This window comes from Pseudophryne corroboree, chromosome 1, assembly GCF_028390025.1.
Source record: "Pseudophryne corroboree isolate aPseCor3 chromosome 1, aPseCor3.hap2, whole genome shotgun sequence".
In the NCBI taxonomy this organism is placed as follows: Eukaryota; Metazoa; Chordata; class Amphibia; order Anura; family Myobatrachidae; genus Pseudophryne; species Pseudophryne corroboree.
The window spans coordinates 1,222,410,848-1,222,431,610 of NC_086444.1; the positions used below are offsets into that span (position 1 = coordinate 1,222,410,848).

The 20,763-nt window shown below is 47.4% G+C and overlaps 1 pseudogene; it reads right to left on the reverse strand.

Moving 5' to 3' along the window:
- Positions 1 to 20,362: 20,362 nt before the first annotated feature.
- LOC134946587 (5S ribosomal RNA) lies at positions 20,363 to 20,481 on the reverse strand (annotated as a pseudogene).
- Positions 20,482 to 20,763: the final 282 nt, after the last annotated feature.

Consider the following 20,763-nt stretch of genomic DNA (forward strand, 5'->3'; position numbering starts at 1 on the left):
ACACACACGTACACGCACGACACCTGACGCAAACGTACGTACGTACGTACGTACACGCACGGCACCTGACACACACGTACGTGCACGCACGGCACTGACGTGTACGTACGCGCACGGCACCTGACACACACGTACATACTAGTGATGAGTGGGTTCGGTTTGTCGGAATCCGAACCCCCCCGAACTTCACCCATTTTACACGGGTCTGAGGCAGGTTCGAACCTTCCTGCCTTGCTCGGCTAACCCGAGCGCACCCGAACGTCATCATCCCGCTGTCGGATTCTCGCGAGATTCGGATGTCTGCATTAGTGGAAAGGGGTCCTATGTGTAAACACGGGACCCCTTTCAGTCCGTCTGGTCCGGGTGTTCGGTTTGTTGTTTTGCCAAGTACGTGGATTTAATCTGGAACCTGGATCAGGTGAGTATAATTATCTTTTATTTTCAGGTACCCGTGGATTCTACTTGGAGAAGAGGACCGACTGCTTCGTGTCAACATAGGTAAGTATGTGTGTGTCGGCAGGTGTGAAATAAAGTTTTACTTTCACGGTGTCTGTGTCCTGTTTTTATTTGGGAATTTTTCCCCAGTAGAACTACAGGTACCAGCGGGCCCGTTTTTCTCCTGCATGCTGGTACTTGTGGTTCTCCAAGTACCAGCTTGCGGGGGAGGCTTGCTGGGACTTGTAGTACTACTGGAAAAAACAATGGGGGTAATTCCAAGTTGATCGCAGCAGGAATTTAGTTAGCAATTGGGCAAAACCATGTGCACTGCAGGGGAGGCAGATTTAACATGTGCAGAGAGAGTTAGATTTGGGTGGGGTGTGTTCAATTTGCAATCTAATTTGCAGTGTAAAAATAAAGCAGCCAGTATTTACCCTGCACAGAAATAAAAAAAAACACCCAAATCTAACTCTCTCTGCACATGTTAAATCTGCCTCCCCTGCAGTGCACATGGTTTTGCCCAATTGCTAACTAAATTTCTGCTGCGATCAACTTGGAATTACCCCCAATATTCTTTCAATTTTCTCAAGTCTATCAGCCTCCCATCCGCAGCCCTTGGATGGGGGGGACAGCCTCGGGCTTCACCCCTGGCCCTTGGGTTGCTGGGTGGGGGGGACCCCTTGATTGAAGGGGTCCCCACTCCCCCAGGGTACCCCAGCCAGGGGTGACTAGTTGGATATTTAATGCCACGGCCGCAGGGCACTGTATAAAAGTGACCCCCGGCTGTGGCATTATCTGTCCAGCTAGTGGAGCCTGATGCTGGTGTAAAAAGTACGGGGGACCCCTACTCTTTTTGTCCCCCGTATTTTTTGCACCAGCACCAGGCGCAGAGCCCGGTGCTGGTTTTAAAAATACGGGGGATCCCCTGTCCGTTTCCCCCCCGGATTTTTAGAACCAGGGCCGGCTCGAAGAGCCCGAGGCTGGTTATGCTTTGGAGGGGGGACCCCACGCAATTTTTTTTCCGGGTTTTTCACATTCCATTTAAAAAATAAAAAAATAATCTTTTAAAAAATATATAAATAATACTTGTGCCTCCAAAAAAGACAAACCAAGTACCTAATCCCTTCTAATATAGATATGGTATTACCAAAAAAAAACTACTTTTATTTATTAGATTCCGCCTGCAAAGTGTGGCGGATTGAAAATGACGAATTTACTGTTTAAAAGCACTGTTGTCGAATTTACAAACTTCAATTGAATATACTTTTTTCGAAATGCCGCATTTGTACCATTGCAGAAAAGTCGAATTTGTCAAATGTCAAATTTAAAAAAGTAGAATTTTGAAAGCCTGTAAGAATATGCCCCGCCCCCTTCGTCACATCAGCCGTCCCCTTCTACTCCTGTACCTTGCTCTCTCCCGTCTGTAGGACTAGGCCCCGCCCCCTTATTACCCTCCAATGACTGGTCTCTCCTGACAAGTGGACCAGGCCTGCCCCCTACACGCTGCTGATGTCTTCATTGTTACTTGGTCTGGAGCTCCGTTTGGGAGAGAACTCACGTGAGCTCATTAAGAATGAGGAACTGGGATGTTTTAATTTTATTGTGAGTAGTGTAGTGTGGTGATGTAGTATGTTGTATGGGGGGTATAGTGTAATTATGAAGTGCAGCATATGGGAGGGCTATAGCATAGTGATGTAGTGTGGCATATGGGGGTGGTAGCGCATAGGCGTGCGTACAGGGGGTGCCTGGTGCGCACAGGCACTCCCTAATGTCCAGCACCGCTGCACGCCACGCTTGCTGTATCACAGTGATCGCTGAGTGTGTGATCGGTGGAGCCTAGCCTGCAGCTCATTTCCATACCTCCCACCACCACTGCGCCAGCCGCCCCTCTGCCTGCTGCTAATACTATGCTGAGTGCATTCGTCGGCGGCCTCCCTGGGGGGACTGGCGTCACCTTGCAATGTGACGTGGTGATGTCCACCCATGCTCTCCTCCCGCCCACCTGTGCTTTCCTCCCGCTGCGGTCTCTCAGTCCTAGTGTGCCGCCTCCGCCACACCACTGGCAGTGTTCCTCTAGGGGGGACTGGGAGCCGCCGGCAGACACATTTTGCTGAGACTTACTTGTCAGTGCGGGTTCCGGACGGCAGGTGGGAGGGCAGACGGGGAGCAGGTGTCACAAGGAGTGTGTGGGTAACTAATTCACAATACTTCCGCTCAACGTGGCACTGCTGGTCCTTCATCTCCCATGTCTCTTCACCAGGTCGCGGGCGGCCCGGAAATTAAGTGATGTGTTGTGCAGCAGTCAGTGTGAAGTGACTGTGAGTAACACTGGTGGTGCTGATGATGCTGCTGCAGAATCGGGAAGCAATTAATTCATAAATATAATGTACTCTATCAGTGTATTATACATGCATAAACATGTACATACGTGTATTTGTGTATACATGTATATGCATGTATATACATGAGTGTGTGTGCATATATATATATATATATCTAAAAATAAGACTTGGGGTTTGTTTTATTAGATAGAGTATGTCCCAGTGACGTGCCTTTTGGGGTTGTGGTTTTTCAGAAAGTTACAGGTTTTTTTTAATTAAGAGAAATATGCCCCATTATAGAGATAGGGCATTTCAATTTGTTGCGCCTGCGCAGTGGCCGCCAGCAGGGGGTGTATTAGAGTGCCTTCACTTGAGAGCCGCAATATGGCCGCCTTCTCCCCAGTTATTCTGTAAATAGGAAAATAACCTCACATGTTTACATAGGGCAGAGTTGCCACTACTAGTGCAGGGCTGTAACGTACAGTACTAAGGAAAAGCCATATACTAAAGCGGCACGGTGACCTCACCCCTCTCAGAGACACCAGGGCGCAGCACACTGTACGGGGTACACTTGGTACACACACCTGTTAGCTCAGGGCAGCACTATAGGACCCTCCTGTAATGCTGTGCTGGCGGCGTGTAGTGATCAGGGCACTGGGAGACTGGCTGGCTGGTCTCCGTCTCTGCTGCCTATAGAACTTCTACCTCTGTTATATATCAGGGCTGCTCTCCTGTGTGTTCTCTTCCTCTCCTACCTCACACTGAAACTGGCCGCCCAGAGAACGAGAGGGCAGCGGCTGACAGAGAGGGTGCAGCAATCTGTGTGGGCAGAGCCCTTCACAGCAAGGTGTCCTTATGCTGTGCCCCGTGTAATCATTGTGATCAATACAGACTCTGCTCTCTATTTATTATTTATTTTTTTACACTGCGGCATGCTCGAGTGAAGGGAGCAGGCACCCCCCACCCCACAGCCACTACTCCGCCAGCATCACTGCAGAGCCGGTCAGTGTTCCGGCGGCAATGAGCAGTAGGCAGCCACCAGCAACAACAGTCAGGAAGCTGTTACTCCCGGCAGCAGTAGCGTCAAGCTGCAATTCAGCCAGCGGCACGATGATCCGGGAGACAGTGGCAGCACAGGGAAGCAGTACCCCCTCCAATCGCAGCACCAACCAGGAGACTGAGGCAGCAACCTGCCCCCAGCAGCAGCACCACCCTGATGATAGGTAAGATGCATTTTGGTGTCACAAGAAGGTGGCCGGGGTAGTGGCTGGCTGTGGTCACGCCCCAGGGAAAAGTGATAGTGATTTCAGTGTTTCCTTGCGCGGGGATTGGATGTGTAGATGTATGGAGGCTATGTATGTATAGATGTGAGCGTTAGTGTGCCGAAGTATGAGAGCGGCAGTGTGCGGATGTATGAGAGCAGCAGTGTACTTATGTATGAGAGCGGCAGTGTACTGATGTATGAGAGCGGCAGTGTGAGGATGTATGAGAGCGGCAGTGTGCGGATGTATGAGAGCGGCAGTGTGCGGATGTATAACTGCATCGGTGTGTGGATGTATGAGTGTGGCGGTGTGTGGATGTATGAGTGCGGCGGTGTGTGGATGTATGAGTGCGTCGGTGTGTGGATGTATGAGTGCGATGGTGTGCGGCTGTATGCGTGCGGCGGTGTGTGGATGTTTGAGAGCGGAAGTGTGCGGCTGTAAGAGTGCAGCAGTGTGCGGCTGTAAGAGTGCGGCAGTGTGCGGCTGTAAGAGTGCGGTTGTAAGAGTGCGGCAGTGTGCGGCTGTAAAAGTGCGGCAGTGTGCGGCTGTAAGAGTGCGGCAGTGTGTGGCTGTAAGAGTGCGGCAGTGTGCGGCTGTAAGAGTGCGGCAGTGTGCGGCTGTAAGAGTGCGGAAGTGTGCGGCTGTAAGAGTGCGGCAGTGGGCGGCTGTAAGAGTGCGGCAGTGTGCGGCTGTAAGAGTGCGGCTGTAAGAGTGCGGCTGTAAGAGTGCGGCTGTATGAGAGCGGCAGTGTGCGGCTGTATGAGAGCGGCAGTGTACGGCTGTATGAGAGCGGCAGTGTACGGCTGTATGACTGCGTTGGTGTGTGGATGTATGACTGCGGTGGTGTGCGGATGTATGAGAGCGGCAGTGTGCGGATGTATGAGAGCGGCAGTGTGCGGATGTATGAGAGCGGCAGTGTGCGGATGTATGAGAGGGGCAGTGAGCGGATGTTTGAGAGCGGGATTGGATGGATGTATGAGAGCGGGGTTGTACGGATGTATGAGAGCGGCAGTGTGTGGATGTATGAGAGCGGCAGTGTGCGGCTGTAAGAGTGCGGCTGTAAGAGTGCGGCTGTATGAGTGCAGCAGTGTGCGGATGTATGAGAGCGGCAGTGTGCGGCTGTATGAGTGCAGCAGTGTGCGGATGTATGAGAGCGGCAGTGTGCGGCTGTATGAGTGCGGCAGTGTGCGGATGTATGAGAGCGGCAGTGTACGGCTGTATAACTGCGTCGGTGTGTGGATGTATGAGTGCGGCGGTGTGTGAATGTATGAGTGCGGCGGTGTACGGATGTATGAGAGCGGCAGTGTGCGGATGTATGAGAGCGGCAGTGTGCGGATGTATGAGAGCTGCAGTTTGCGGATGTATAACTGCGTCGGTGTGTGGATGTATGAGTGTGGCGGTGTGTGGATGTATGAGTGCGGCGGTGTGTGGATGTATGAGTGCGTCGGTGTGTGGATGTATGAGTGCGATGGTGTGCGGCTGTATGCGTGCGGCGGTGTGTGGATGTTTGAGAGCGGAAGTGTGCAGCTGTAAGAGTGCAGCAGTGTGCGGCTGTAAGAGTGCGGCAGTGTGCGGCTGTAAGAGTGCGGTTGTAAGAGTGCGGCAGTGTGCGGCTGTAAAAGTGCGGCAGTGTGCGGCTGTAAGAGTGCGGCAGTGTGCGGCTGTAAGAGTGCGGCAGTGTGCGGCTGTAAGAGTGCGGCAGTGTGCGGCTGTAAGAGTGCGGCAGTGTGCGGCTGTAAGAGTGCGGAAGTGTGCGGCTGTAAGAGTGCGGCAGTGGGCGGCTGTAAGAGTGCGGCAGTGTGCGGCTGTAAGAGTGCGGCAGTGTGCGGCTGTAAGAGTGCGGCTGTAAGAGTGCGGCTGTAAGAGTGCGGCTGTATGAGAGCGGCAGTGTGCGGCTGTATGAGAGCGGCAGTGTACGGCTGTATGAGAGCGGCAGTGTACGGCTGTATGACTGCGTTGGTGTGTGGATGTATGACTGCGGTGGTGTGCGGATGTATGAGAGCGGCAGTGTGCGGATGTATGAGAGTGGCAGTGTGCGGCTGTATGAGAGCGGCAGTGTGCAGATGTATGAGAGCGGCAGTGTGCGGATGTATGAGAGGGGCAGTGTGCAGATGTATGAGAGCGGCAGTGTGCGGATGTATGAGAGGGGCAGTGAGCGGATGTTTGAGAGCGGGATTGGATGGATGTATGAGAGCGGGGTTGTACGGATGTATGAGAGCGTCAGTGTGTGGATGTATGAGAGCGGCAGTGTGCGGCTGTAAGAGTGCGGCTGTAAGAGTGCGGCTGTAAGAGTGCAGCTGTATGAGTGCAGCAGTGTGCGGATGTATGAGAGCGGCAGTGTGCGGCTGTATGAGTGCAGCAGTGTGCGGATGTATGAGAGCGGCAGTGTGCGGCTGTATGAGTGCGGCAGTGTGCGGATGTATGAGAGCGGCAGTGTACGGCTGTATAACTGCGTCGGTGTGTGGATGTATGAGTGCGGCGGTGTGTGAATGTATGAGTGCGGCGGTGTGCGGATGTATGAGAGCGGCAGTGTGCGGATGTATGAGAGCGGCAGTGTGCGGATGTATGAGAGCGGCAGTGTGCGGATGTATGAGAGCGGCAGTGTGCGGATGTATGAGAGCGGCAGTGTGCGGATGTATGAGAGCGGCAGTGTGCGGATGTATGAGAGCGGCAGTGTGCGGATGTATGAGAGCGGCAGTGTGCGGATGTATGAGAGCGGCAGTGTGCGGATGTATGAGAGCGGGGTTGTACGGATGTATGAGAGCGGCAGTGTATGGATGTATGAGAGCGGCAGTGTACGGTTGTGTGAGAGCGGCAGTGTGCGGATGTATGAGAGTGGCGGTGTACGGATGTATGAGAGCGGCAGTGTGCGGGTGTATGGATGGCAGCGTCATAGGGAGGGATGTCGCAATGCTGTTATAGGATTCCTAATACAAAATGGAATCCGTATAGTGGGCGGGGCTGGCACCATGGCACCACTTTGGGCTTGATGGGCAGGTAGTGCGGCAAGCACACCCAAATTGGCGTCTGATGTCGCCCGCAGTCTACACTGTTGTGAGGAGTCCGAGTTAATTTTGACTGTGTAGTGCACTCACAGAGGACCTACCGCCCGTCCCCTCCTCGCATCTGAGCAGCAGGTCATGCTCTTATTTTCTTTTTAATCAGGAGAGGCCGAGTGAACTGTGAGCAGGGGGGCAGACCTACATAGGACCCAGAGGGGCTGCTGTGCTGTCAGAGAGGGAGAGGAAGAGAGAGATGAAGCTACTGCAGATCCCCAGCTGATTGTGAGGTGCCGGGTTGAAGGGTGATGTGATCACCCTTCTCCCTCGCTGCCGCTGGGGACCGCATCTAGGCTTCCTCCATCGAGGGCACACGGCGCAGCAGTGGGCAGCATGTAATGAGTTTGTCTGACTCATTATACTGCTGCCTGTTGTGGACACCTCCGTCCGTACGGACTGGTGTACATGCCCAGCACAGAGGTGACAGTGTTGGTGGAAGTTCTGCCCGGCTCTGACCCTGCAGGCCTCCCTGATCTGGCTGCGGCCGCTGCTGCTGCGGCCCGAAACCCCTGCCGGTCCCCTCCATAGACTTCTGCCTGGCCAGCACTGAGGTACTAGGGGTAGCCCAGCTGCGGGAAGGGTATGTCTCTGGCTTTCTCTCCGGCAGGGGAAGGTGACCGCGGCGGAGGATGTGCTGCCCACCTCAGACACTGCAGGCCTCCCCGATCAAGCTGTGGCCATAGCTGATGCTGCCAGAACCCCCTGCTGATCTCCTTTGTTGACTGCCGTATGGCCAGTGCTGAAGTACTGGGGGTAGGCCAGCTACGGGAAGAGTGTCTCTGCCTCGGGCTCTCTCTCTGGCTGGGGAAGGAAGGGCTGATTCTCTGGCACAACAGGGAGGGCTGGGCTGCAGGAACACAGCACTGGAAGAAACAGGAGGCCGAACTCATGACCAAAAAGTGAGCAGTGCAGTGATCAGCCCCTTGGTCTTTCCCTCTCTCTGGGTGCAGAGCTGTATTCTACAGAGAGAGCTGGGATGGGAAGAAGGGGAACGGCACCTGACACACACATACACGTGCAACACCTGACACACACACATATACACGTGCGACACCTGACACACACACACACACACACATAGCATCAGACACAATAAAATAAACATGCAGCACCTGACACATACATACATACACACGCAGCACCTGACACATACATATACACGCAGCACCTGACACATACATATACACGCACACCATCAGACACACTAATATACACACGCAGCACCTTACACACTCATGTACACGCGCAGCACCTGACGCACACTCATGTACACGCGCAGCACCTGACGCACACTCATGTACACGCGCAGCACCTAATGCACACTCATGTACACACGCAGCACCTGACGCACACTCATGTGCACGCGCAGCACCTGACGCACACTCATGTACACACGCAGCACCTGACACACACTCATGTGCACGCGCAGCACCTAATGCACACTCATGTACACGCGCAGCACCTGACGCACACTCATGTACACGCGCAGTACCTGACACAGACTTACGTATTCATGCACAGCACCAGACATACACTTGTACACACGCGGAGCACCTGATACTCACACACATATACACCCGCAACACCTGACGCACACACACGTGCGGCAACTGACGCATACACATGCACCATCAGACACACTCATATATACACGCAGCACCTGACACACACACACACACACACACACAGGACCTGACACACACATAAACAGGCAGCACCTGACACACACACATATACACGCACAGCACCTGACACCACGCACTCACACGTACAAGCAATGCATTTCACGCCTACCTCCAGCCTCAGTCACAGGCTGCTGCCGCCTACCCCCCTCCCTGCATCAGCTGCAAAGGCAGCAAAATATTTTGACCAAAGTCTAAAGGCCCATACACATTAAACAATGTCGCTCTGTGAGCGACATCGTCTAATGTTTCACCCTCCCGGGCCGGGCGGCCGACTGTACACACTGAGCGATATGACCGCTCAAATCACTCAGTGACGTCACGCCCCCGCCAGCCCTGCATGAAGGTCGTGGACGACAGTCCACATCCTTCATGCACGCCCTACCGACAGCGACGATTGTTGCCGACCCGCGGGGCCGCGCATCGTTCGTCGCTGGCGGCATACACACTTAACGATAAAACGAGCGACGTCGCTCAAGGAGGGGGAGAATGAGCGACGTCGCTCATTAAATCGTTAAGTGTGTACGGACCTTAAACAATTTGGTAAATAAAATAATTTTGCACAGAACAGTGATGTTATATGAACATTTTCATTAAACGTATAAAAAATCAAATGTTTATTCTTACAGTGAAATTTTACATTTCTCTGACGTCCTAGTGGATGCTGGGGACTCCGTAAGGACCATGGGGAATAGCGGCTCCGCAGGAGACTGGGCACAAAAGTAAAGCTTTAGGACTACCTGGTGTGCACTGGCTCCTCCCCCTATGACCCTCCTCCAAGCCTCAGTTAGGATACTGTGCCCGGACGAGCGTACACAATAAGGAAGGATTTTGAATCCCGGGTAAGACTCATACCAGCCACACCAATCACACCGTATAACTTGTGATCTAAACCCAGTTAACAGCATGATAACAGAGGAGCCTCCAGAAAAGATGGCTCACTACAGCAATAACCCGATTTTTGGTAACAATAACTATGTACCAGTATTGCAGACAATCCGCACTTTGGATGGGCGCCCAGCATCCACTACGGACTACGAGAAATAGAATTATTGGTAAGTAAATTCAGGTCAAGGGACAAGGGACCCTCAGGCAATAGCTGTAGACGCTCTGGTAACACCGTGGGTGTACCAGTCAGTGTATGTGTTCCCTCCTCTGCCTCTCATACCCAAGGTACTGAGAATTATAAGATGGAGAGGAGTAAGCACTATATTCGTGGCTCCGGATTGGCCAAGGAGGACTTTGTAACCGGAACTTCAAGAGATGCTCATGGAGGATCCGTGGCCTCTACCTCTAAGAAGGGACCTGCTCCAGCAAGGACCCTGTCTGTTCCAAGACTTACCGCGGCTGCGTTTGACGGCATGGCGGTTGAACGCCGGATCCTGAAGGAAAAAGGCATTCCGGATGAAGTCATCCCTATCCTGATCAAAGCCAGGAAGGATGTAACCGCAAAACATTATCACCGCATTTGGCGAAAATATGTTGCGTGGTGCGAGGCCAGTAAGGCCCGACGGAGGAAATTTAACTGGGTCGATTCCTACATTTCCTGCAAACAGGAGTGTCTATGGGCCTGAAATTGGGGTCCATTAAGGTTCAAATTTCGGCCCTGTCAATTTTCTTCCAAAAAGAACTAGCTTCAGTCCCTGAAGTTCAGACGTTTGTAAAAGGGGTACTGCATATACAGCCTCCTTTTGTGCCTCCAGTGGCACCTTGGGATCTCAATGTAGTTTTTGGGTTCCAAAAGTCACATTGGTTTGAACCACTTAAATCTGTGGAGTTAAAATATCTCACATGGAAAGTGGTCATGCTGTTGGCCCTGGCCTGGGCCAGGCGCGTGTCAGAATTGGCGGCTTTATCCTGTAAAAGCCCTTATCTGATTTTCCATTCGGACAGGGCGGAATTGAGGACTCGTCCTCAGTTTCTCCCTAAGGTGGTTTCAGCGTTTCACCTGAACAAACCTATTGTGGTGCCTGCGGCTACTAGGGACTTGGAGGACTCCAAGTTGCTAGACGTTGTCAGGGCCCTGAAAATATATGTTTCCAGGACGGCTGGAGTCAGAAAATCTGACTCGCTGTTTATTCTGTATGCACCCAACAAGCTGGGTGCTCCTGCTTCTATGTATACAAAAGAGAAAAAAACAAAGTTGCCTTTTTGTGATGCACACTACTAATAATAAAAGTTAACTTTTAATTTGTATCAATAAAACCATTGCGAAGTATAGGGTAAAATATAAAGAGATGAAAGGATAGAAAGAGTATTTTAAAATATATGACTTCCTGCGCACAGGGCGTCCGCCAGACTGCAGGTTCTGTATGCTTGTATAGTATGCAAATATCTATACGTCTCTCCGTATTTATTAGTAGACGTTATATGATCTCCAGCAGTGACTCGTATCTTATTCCGTGTTGATAAGCAAATGTACAAATACTAGCAGTTTATATCTTATTCTCTGTTGCCTTTGTTGGCATATTGTGTGATTATTTAAGGTTATTTGTATGTTATTTATTACTCTTTATTTTCAGTGTAGCTGTTATAGATCGTATATAGCAGGATAAGCTGCCACTCAGTCTATGTGTAAGAGAAGCATTTGTATTGATCTATTACTTCGCAATGGTTTTATTGATACAAATTAAAAGTTAATTTTTATTATTTGTAGTGTGCATCACAAAAAGGCAACTTTGTTTTTTTCTCTTTTGTATACATATTACCCTATTTTGCCTGTGGTAGCACCCCCCGGTGAAGATAATTCACATGGATAAAATTATAAATATCTAAGGTGGTTAGTTAGAAGAAATAGAAACGACTTGTGCGACCTTTTCTTTTTGTGTATAACCTGCTCCTGCTTCTAAGCAGACTATTGCTCGTTGGATTTGTAGTACAATTCAGCTTGCACATTCTGTGGCAGGCCTGCCACAGCCAAAATCTGTCAATGCCCATTCCACAAGGAAGGTGGGCTCATCTTGGGCGGCTGCCCGAGGGGTCTCGGCTTTACAACTTTGCCGAGCAGCTACTTGGTCAGGAGCAAATACGTTTGTAAAATTCTACAAATTTGATACCCTGGCTGAGGAGGACCTGGAGTTTTCTCATTTGGTGCTGCAGAGTCATTCGCACTCTCCCGCCCGTTTGGGAGCTTTGGTATAATCCCCATGGTCCTTACGGAGTCCCCAGCATCCACTAGGACGTCAGAGAAAATAAGAATTTGCTTACCGATAATTCTATTTCTCGTAGTCCGTAGTGGATGCTGGGCGCCCATCCCAAGTGCGGATTGTCTGCAATACTTGTACATAGTTATTGTTACCAAAAATCGGGTTATTGCTGTAGTGAGCCATCTTTTCTAGAGGCTCCTCTGTTATCATGCTGTTAACTGGGTTCAGATCACAGGTTGTACGGTGTGATTGGTGTGGCTGGTATGAGTCTTACCCGGGATTCAAAATCCTTCCTTATTGTGTACGCTCGTCCGGGCACAGTATCCTAACTGAGGCTTGGAGGAGGGTCATAGGGGGAGGAGCCAGTGCACACCAGGTAGTCCTAAAGCTTTACTTTTGTGCCCAGTCTCCTGCGGAGCCGCTATTCCCCATGGTCCTTACGGAGTCCCCAGCATCCACTACGGACTACGAGAAATAGAATTATCGGTAAGTAAATTCTTATTATTAAATATTACTACATATGCAGCTGCTTTGCTTAAAGCATAAAATGGTCCATAAGCTGTAACGGTTCTGATACAGAAGATAGACATTAAAAAGATAGACAGTCATTAGGTCGACAGTAAAAGGTCGACAGTAAAAAGATAGATAGAGTCATAAGTTTGACAATCAAAAGGTCAACACAGTCAAAAGGTCGACAGGGTTATAAGGTCGACAGGGTCAAAAGGTTGACAATAAAAAAACAATTTGGGTGTTGTTTTGTGTTTTTAAACATTTTTTACCCCAATTTGTTGAAATGCGTCTCCTCGAGGTCTCCGCTTTTCTTCCTGCTCCCTGTGGTGGGGCTGCTCTTCCTCCAGCACTTCCTAGCTCCACCTGCAAAGGGCCGTGGCTGGGAGCAGGACTGGTGCATGGTAGCACTGCACCCTAGGCTACATGTTAGCCTACCACCCATACTCCCTTAAAAACCCACACAAGTGACTTTTGCGAAAAGCTGGTGAGTAGACTCTAGGACAACACCAGAGTCTATTCATACCCCTTTCAGACCGCCACCTATGAAAATGGGTTATTGGCACATGAGATGCATAACCCGTGTTCAGGTGCAATGGTTGAAATACTGGTTTCAGCGAACTGGTATTTTAACCCTGGTAGTGAGCAAGGTTGAACTCATGTTCAACCCAGCTCACTGTGCCGTGTGAACGGGAGCTGGGTTGATGCGACCCATTTCCTGTTCTCTGTGTGTGTACGGGCAGCGCTTGGAGATCATGCAATCTCCAAGCGCCGCCCTCGCCACGTCACCACCGATGTCACCAACCCAGCAATATGCCGGGTTGCAGACAGCGGTGGCAAGGGGCCTGAGGCAGGTTGCACACTGGCAGCTCCACATCAGGCTCCCATGTTCGAGTCACCTCAGGCGGTCTGAAAAGGGTATTACTTGTACCGCCAGCTAGAGAGATGGGGGCCCGGATGAAGACGGCACACTGACTCCTCCTTGCTGAATACACCTGTGCGTGTAGATAAAAAATCCCACAAAACATCACTATCCCCAAATAACTTCAATATACTATAATACAAGATAGTACACAACCCCATGATGGTGATACAATCCCAACCCCACACAATACTATTTACCAACCCACTCCCCTAAAGATAATACTAATATAAAAACCCTATATAATATTAATATATACCCCAACCCCCATATATATAAAAAATACCCATCCCCCCACAGATCCTCACGTTTGATTGTGGGAGGTTGCAGTCTATATATTTTCTCTCCCTGGTTCAACCCACAGAGCTGGCTGGGGAGAAATCAGTTCTGACCCGATCGGCTGCTGTGCGAAAATGCACAGCAGCGATCGGGTCGGAATGACCCCCTACATTTGGAACTAATTCATTGTCCTCATTTCTCTCTAATACTCCTTTCAGACCGCCAGCTTGTAACATGGGTTATTGCACATGAGCGCGCAGTAACCCGGGTTGCTATGCAGTCTGAAATAGCCCAGGGGAAATATCCCAGGTCGAGCGACCCGGCATTTCAACCCTGGTAGCGACCAGGGTTGAATACGGCTTCAACCTGAGTCACTGTGCGTGGTGAACGGGTTGCCGGGTTAATGCGATTCATTTCCCGTTCACACTGTGTGGACAGGAGAGGCTTGGAGATCATCTGATCTCCAAGGGCTGCCTCTGCACATGTCACCACTGATGTCACAAACCTGCCAGTATGCCAGGCTGGGAACAGCAGTGTTAAAGGGTTTCAGGCGTGTTGCACCCGAGAGCACCTGTGTATGGCTCCTGAGTGTGACCCGCCAATTGGGGTGTGAAAGGGGTATTAGCGATGTTAAACTACTGTAAATTCACTTAACCATCAGTATACGTTGTGTCACAAGTGTGAGTTGGAGTATTATAAGTATATGTCCCTTCATTATCATGTCTCTCATTGCCATACAACAAAGAATTGAGAATTGTGATGTAATTGTACAATACCATTTTCTTCTGTCTGATATGTATCATACAATTGCATTTTAAAATTAAATAGTAATAGTCTTTTATCTGCTCTGTCTTTCCTGGGTGCACATGGGTTCTTTTTATCAGCTAATGCCATTATTGCCTGTGGAATGGGTCCACACTCAATGGGTTTAGTAGGATTTGCATATGGACAGGATGCCGGCAGTCAGTATACAGACAGCGGCACCCTGTCCATCATAACCCTGGTAGCCCCCATTCAGCCCCCTAACCCTCACTTTTTCCCTACGCTAACCCTCCCTCCTGGGTGCCTCCCTGGGGGTGCCTAAACCGAACCCTCCCAGCTTAATGCCTAACTCTAACCTCCCCTTCTATGTCCCTAACGCTAACCTTCCCATCCCTCCTCCCTAACCCTAACCCCCCCTTCTATGTGCCTAGCCCTAACCCTCCCTCACCGGACTCTAACCCTAACCTTCCCGTCCCAGCTCCCTAACCCTCCCTCCCCGGTCCCTAACCCTAACCTTCCCATCCCTGCTCCCTAACCCCCCCTTCTATGTGCCTAGCCCTAACCCTCCCTCATGGTCTCTAAAACTAACCTTCCCATCCCTGCTCCCTAACCATAACCTCCCCTTCTATGTGCCTAACCCTCCCTCCCCGGTTCCTAACCCTAACCTTCCTGTCCCTGCTCCCTAACCTCCCGTTCTATGTGCCTAATCCTCCCTACCTGCTCCCTAGCCCTAATCCCCTTCTCCTGCTTAAACCTAACCACAAACCACCCGCGGCAGGACGCCATCGCATCCCGCTGTGAGGATGATTTGGATGCCGGCTGTTGGTAATGTGACACTGGCATCCTGAGCGGCGGTGGTCTATGGACCACTGGGATCCCATCCATCGAGAAGCTAACTACTTTCCCACTCAATGGGTGTATTGCTTTAAAAGGCATAGTTTGTGCTGTAGGCTGGAGGGGGAATACAAATAGATGCTTCTGACCATAATGTATATGCCTTCCCCTCATCATGTTTTAAACTTGATTTATCTTTTTCATTTATTTTGGTGTGCACAGATGTGTCCTCCTCTGTGTTCAGCCCCCTGCCGTAAATAATTTCTACAGTGAACATATGCTGATGCTGAGGTGGGCCTGTGTGCGCTACATGCCAGACAGGACCGGATCAAGGTCCACATGGGCCTGGGGCTGAGAATTATCAAGGGCCTATCGTGAGAAGTTGAGGAGGTGTGGCTAATGCTGTGTGGGTGGAGCCAGTGACATATGGGCATGTACACTCCCTACACTATAAGCCCTGATGTCTTCAAAAATATATAAATGTAGAAAAACGGCATTACTTTGTGAGGAAATGAGAAATATTCTTTTAATTCTTATGATTTATGGCAGCCATGTGACCAGCTGGCCAATTAATTATAATCATGTTGTCATGGTGATGGGCCTATTTTTAACTGGGACCATGAAGCTGTATCTCCTTCTGCCCTATTGTTAATCTGGCCCTGATAACAGGGCCTATTTTTAGTACCAGTCCGGCTCTACTCTAATATATAGATCCTGGACCTTCTGAGAAGAATGAATTGCCTTCATGTTATTGAGCACATTTCTTTTGTACTTCTCTCTAGACTCTGTTGTGGGGCAAATATACTAATGTTTCGAACAATGAAAAGAAGTGGTCATGCCCATTGTATCTAATCAGATTATATGATGCAATAGAGAAATGATAGATTAAATCTGATTGGTTACTTTATGCAGCTACACCACTTTTTATTTTTGGAAGCTTTCGTAAATCTACCCCTGCCTCTGTTTATGCTGATTGTGAGCCAATAGGTGCAGATTTTGTAATTCTACTCTTTTGCTTATTCCTCATGAGATGCTTAAAATATTTGGGGTGTTTAGCAATATTGATGTACTGTATGTAAAATGAACTCCAGAGAATGAAATGTAAGAAAGATTAGCTTTATTATAGATGGTTAATTCTCCAACAACACAAAAATTGTTGATGTCAACAATATCTATTTGACATTACAATGGTTAGATGCCTAGTTGATGGGACAATAGGAGATTACAGCCTGTTGCCACAAGTATAATACTCTGAGGACCATTAGTGTATAACTTAATGAAGACTTGATTTTATTTGCAGATTAACAGGTTCACAGTTCAACTACAATGTTTCCCTGGTTAAGATGTAAATAGTAATTCTCACAATAAAAGATAAATAAAATATCAAATACTTAATATTAATATGCTTGGTAATTTTCTGTTATGGAGTAAAGAAAGAACGATCGGGCTTAGTACAAAGATCGCGGCCCTGACTTTGAGCACTCTTTTATTGTAAAATATGGATATGATTAAACACTTGATATCAACTTTTAACCAGGCAATCCACTGTTACCAATTGGGATAGATGTGGCTCTCCAGATGCACCTATTTATAATGTCATGTCCCCAGGTACAGTACCAGAGTTTTGTAAAAGGGTCCAACACTATCTGAAGGTCACCTGAAATGTTGACTATCACAAGTCTCCTGAATTGGTGTTTTGGAATAACAACACTTGCGTGGCAACAAGAAGTTTGATAACTGTTCTTAACCAATTAGTAATGTCATCAAGGTGCATTAAAGGGGGGGGAGTTATTCTGAACAAGAAACATCGGTATCCCCCAGCACACTGGATGATATCAGCCACAGGATTTCATAACTGCATGGTGGTAGAAATTTAAAAGATCTCAGTTGCATACATTTACAAAGGTATGGGAAGCCCACAGGCCAACTACAAGGCATCGATGAGTACTGGGGGTCCCTAACATTAAGTCTATGTCCGGGGCACAACACCCCTCAAACCGGCAAGCGCCAGACACCCCAGGGCAGTACACCAGTATGAGATTAAAGTGTAAATGGATATTAGGAGGCTATAGATAACTCTCTCATGGGTTTATGTAGATTATGTATAGGTGCGTGGCCTGAATACAGATGCGGCCACTGCAAACAAAACTATTTTATCTCAATTGCAAGTCCTATTTGTTTACTATGTACTCAGTCCTAAATAATGAAGGATTACAGATGTGTCCTCGTAGACTGTGGGTTCCGTTGTCATGCCAAACAGACCCCTTTGAAGCTCCGGGTCCCGGCCAACTTGGCTCCAAGTGTTTTTCTTGCTCAAAATGTGCATTTTATTTGCATATAAACAACATAATAGACCTTGGATAACAAATATACCTAAAAATCAGATCATTAGTCTAAGACAGGGATGGGGAACCTTTGGCCCCCCAGCTGTTGTTGAACTATACATCCCAGCATGCCCTGCAACAGTTTTAGCATGGCCAAACAGCAAAACTGTAGCAAGGCATGCTGGTATGTGTAGTTCAACAACAGCTGGAGGGCCAAAGGTTCCCCACGCCCGGTTTAAGACGTACTGTAACTGTTTTTTGGACTTTTGAATATTTATCCCAAGTAAATATTATGTTAAAACAATTTCACGAAAGAGGATATCCTCCTCATATTCTAGAAGAATCACAGAAATTTGCTAACCCCTTGATCAATCCTGCAGAGTCATCAGTGAATTTAAATGAAAAACATATTGCTAAAGCCAAAGAGACCAACATTATGTCTAGTAACAAAACCTTAAAAGACTCTGTAAAATTAATCTCCAAATTTAATAATGAATCCAATTCTATAAAAAAGATTGTATTAACAAATTATGAACTTATTAAACATGATCCCATTCTAAATAAATGTCTGACAGAGAAACCAAAAGTTATATTTAGAAGGAATACCAATCTGAAAGAACTACTAGCCCCAAGTTATCTAAAGCCTCTAAACTCTGAAACCAACTCTTCCTGGCTACCAAAGAAACCTATGGGTAATTTTCGTTGCAATGAACAGATTTGTCTGACATGTAAAATACACCAAGAATAGAGCGGTGTGTTTTACTTCCACTGCGAATGGAAGTACACACTATAATAAACAATTCATTAATTGTGATTCAGAATATTGTATTTATGTATTGCAATGCTCATGCTCCCTACAATATGTTGGGAGGACTACGAGGTCTTTAAAGTCGAAATTTAGAGAATACAGATTAAACATCATTAAAAAACTTCAGAACCATAGTGTATCCCGTCATTTTTCAAGAGTTCATAATGCGGATCCAGCTTCACTTACCATCATAGGCATTGAACAGGTCATCAGTACTAAGAGAGGGGGGGGGGGGGGCAGATTTCAGAAGTTATATATGGGAGAATCCTCATGGATCTTCAAGTTAGATACTCTCCACCCAAATGGCTTAAATGAAGCACTAGACTATACATGTTTAGAATAGTAAGCATTTAGTCCCATGCATCATAGATATGGGACTATATCAATAGTTATATAGAGTTCTGTTCTGGTCATATAGGTATTTTGCAGTTTCATATATACATGTATGCTTATTTGCAAGCATATATGTATATATAGGAATACCTGATAGGGGTTCTAAGCGACCTAGGTGTTTATATGTGGCCGAGTATAACAGATATATAAATATATAGAAATATATATAAGAAATATGTCTAAAAAAAGTTTTTTGTTTTTTTTTAATTTTTAATTATTTATTTCACAACAATAAAAATGTAGTAAAAAATACAGTACCAATAAGTATAACAAGTAAAAATAGAAATAATGAAAATCCTTTATATAAAATACAGTTCTCTAAAAGATGACTATTTTTAAAAAAAGGAATGGACATGAATTCAATTCTCAAGTAAAGTGCAGATAGTCTGTGCAAATACGCTACTCAAATGTGGAAAAAGTATTATGAGTCTTAACTGATGTAGCAGGAGGTCTCTGGGTGAAGGCCCAACGCGTTTCGTCTCTAAGGCTTCTTTATGGGGTAAGTGACAAGGTATCACAGAGCTCCTATATATACCCCCTTAATTGGGAGTTAAGTGATGACATCACTTCCTGTCTATGCTAATTGAAAAACCTATCCTTGCTGGAGCACAAGTTTAAAACTTCTTACTGGCCGCCATTGTTATGTGTGGCATAAGGTAAACAGTGTGAATTAATTGTTAGCAGAGTTTGAGCATCAGAACGGAAGAACACGGAGAAGTGCGGTACTTCCGCCACACTTCCGGTATCTAGAAAGTTCGAGTGCGCATGTGCGCCGTCTTTTCATGGTTCCCCGCTTCCGGTTTTGTTTGTGTAGCGCCGCGGTGACGTCCTCACGAGCCGTAGCCGTCTTCATCTGATTGGTTGCTCGCGGCACATGGTCTCTCAACCCCGGAACTGGCACATAGTGGAACGCACGGGTGAGCCGCATCACGTGTCCCGGAATCTCAGCTTCACCCTGTTGTCATGGTGACGTTCTCTCATGATGTTTTTTTGCATATGTTGCCTGGACGTGGTCGCCAGAAGTACATAAATAAATAAATAAATATATGTTTAAAGAGTGTATATATTACAGCGTTTTTAGGACAGATGTTAGTTATGAAAATCATATATCTGTGTTTGCGATCGTTACTACACACATTCAGTACATCTATATCATATATATTATAATCAGATAAGTGAATAGAGAGATATATAATAAATTGTATATATAGAGAAACAAACATGCCTATATATATGTATATATATGAAAGTATACATACATATACAATTATATGTAGGTGGTGGTGGGGGAAATATCCATACAAGCGAGCAGGTGATTCATGATTTTTACATATAATACTTTGCGATGGTGGTGACTCAGTGCTATGTCAACCATTGTTAAGAGGTGCCGGTGAGTTAGGAAATAGTGATTTACTTCTTAAAGTGTTGTTGCCTTAATTTTAATACAGTGAACTAATTAGTATGGTGCGGTTGCCTTAATATAGCATGCATAATTTGGCTGTGACCATACATATATTATGGGACAAAGTATTGCTATGTACTTATGAGGCTTATAACCTCTAATAAGTGATCATGTGATCTGTGGATATCTATCGCAATTGGACATTAAGAAGTTGCCTTTACTTTCAGTACAGTACCTAATATTCCCAATGGGTCGCCCCTTTTGGTACTAGTCAGGCCCAACACTGCTTCGCTTCCAAGTTCGGTTGAGATTGGACCTTTCCAGTGTGGTTTGACTGTATTACTTTCGTACGCAACAAAAAATGCCCACATGAGATATTAAATAATTTTATTCGTGATTTTATTAGTGCAGTGTTATATATTATTAACATACATGTGAAATGATGAGGAGTGCAGAAGAAATTCTGGATGTTTGCAGATAATTTCCAATGACACCTTTACAAAAATGGAGTGATTTCATAATTCTCATTCAGGCCGAGTGGATGCATGGTTTTTAGTTGGAAAATCCAGAACATTTCTTGTTCTGATAGCTTGATTGCCAAGTCACCTCCTCTCTCTCCAAGTT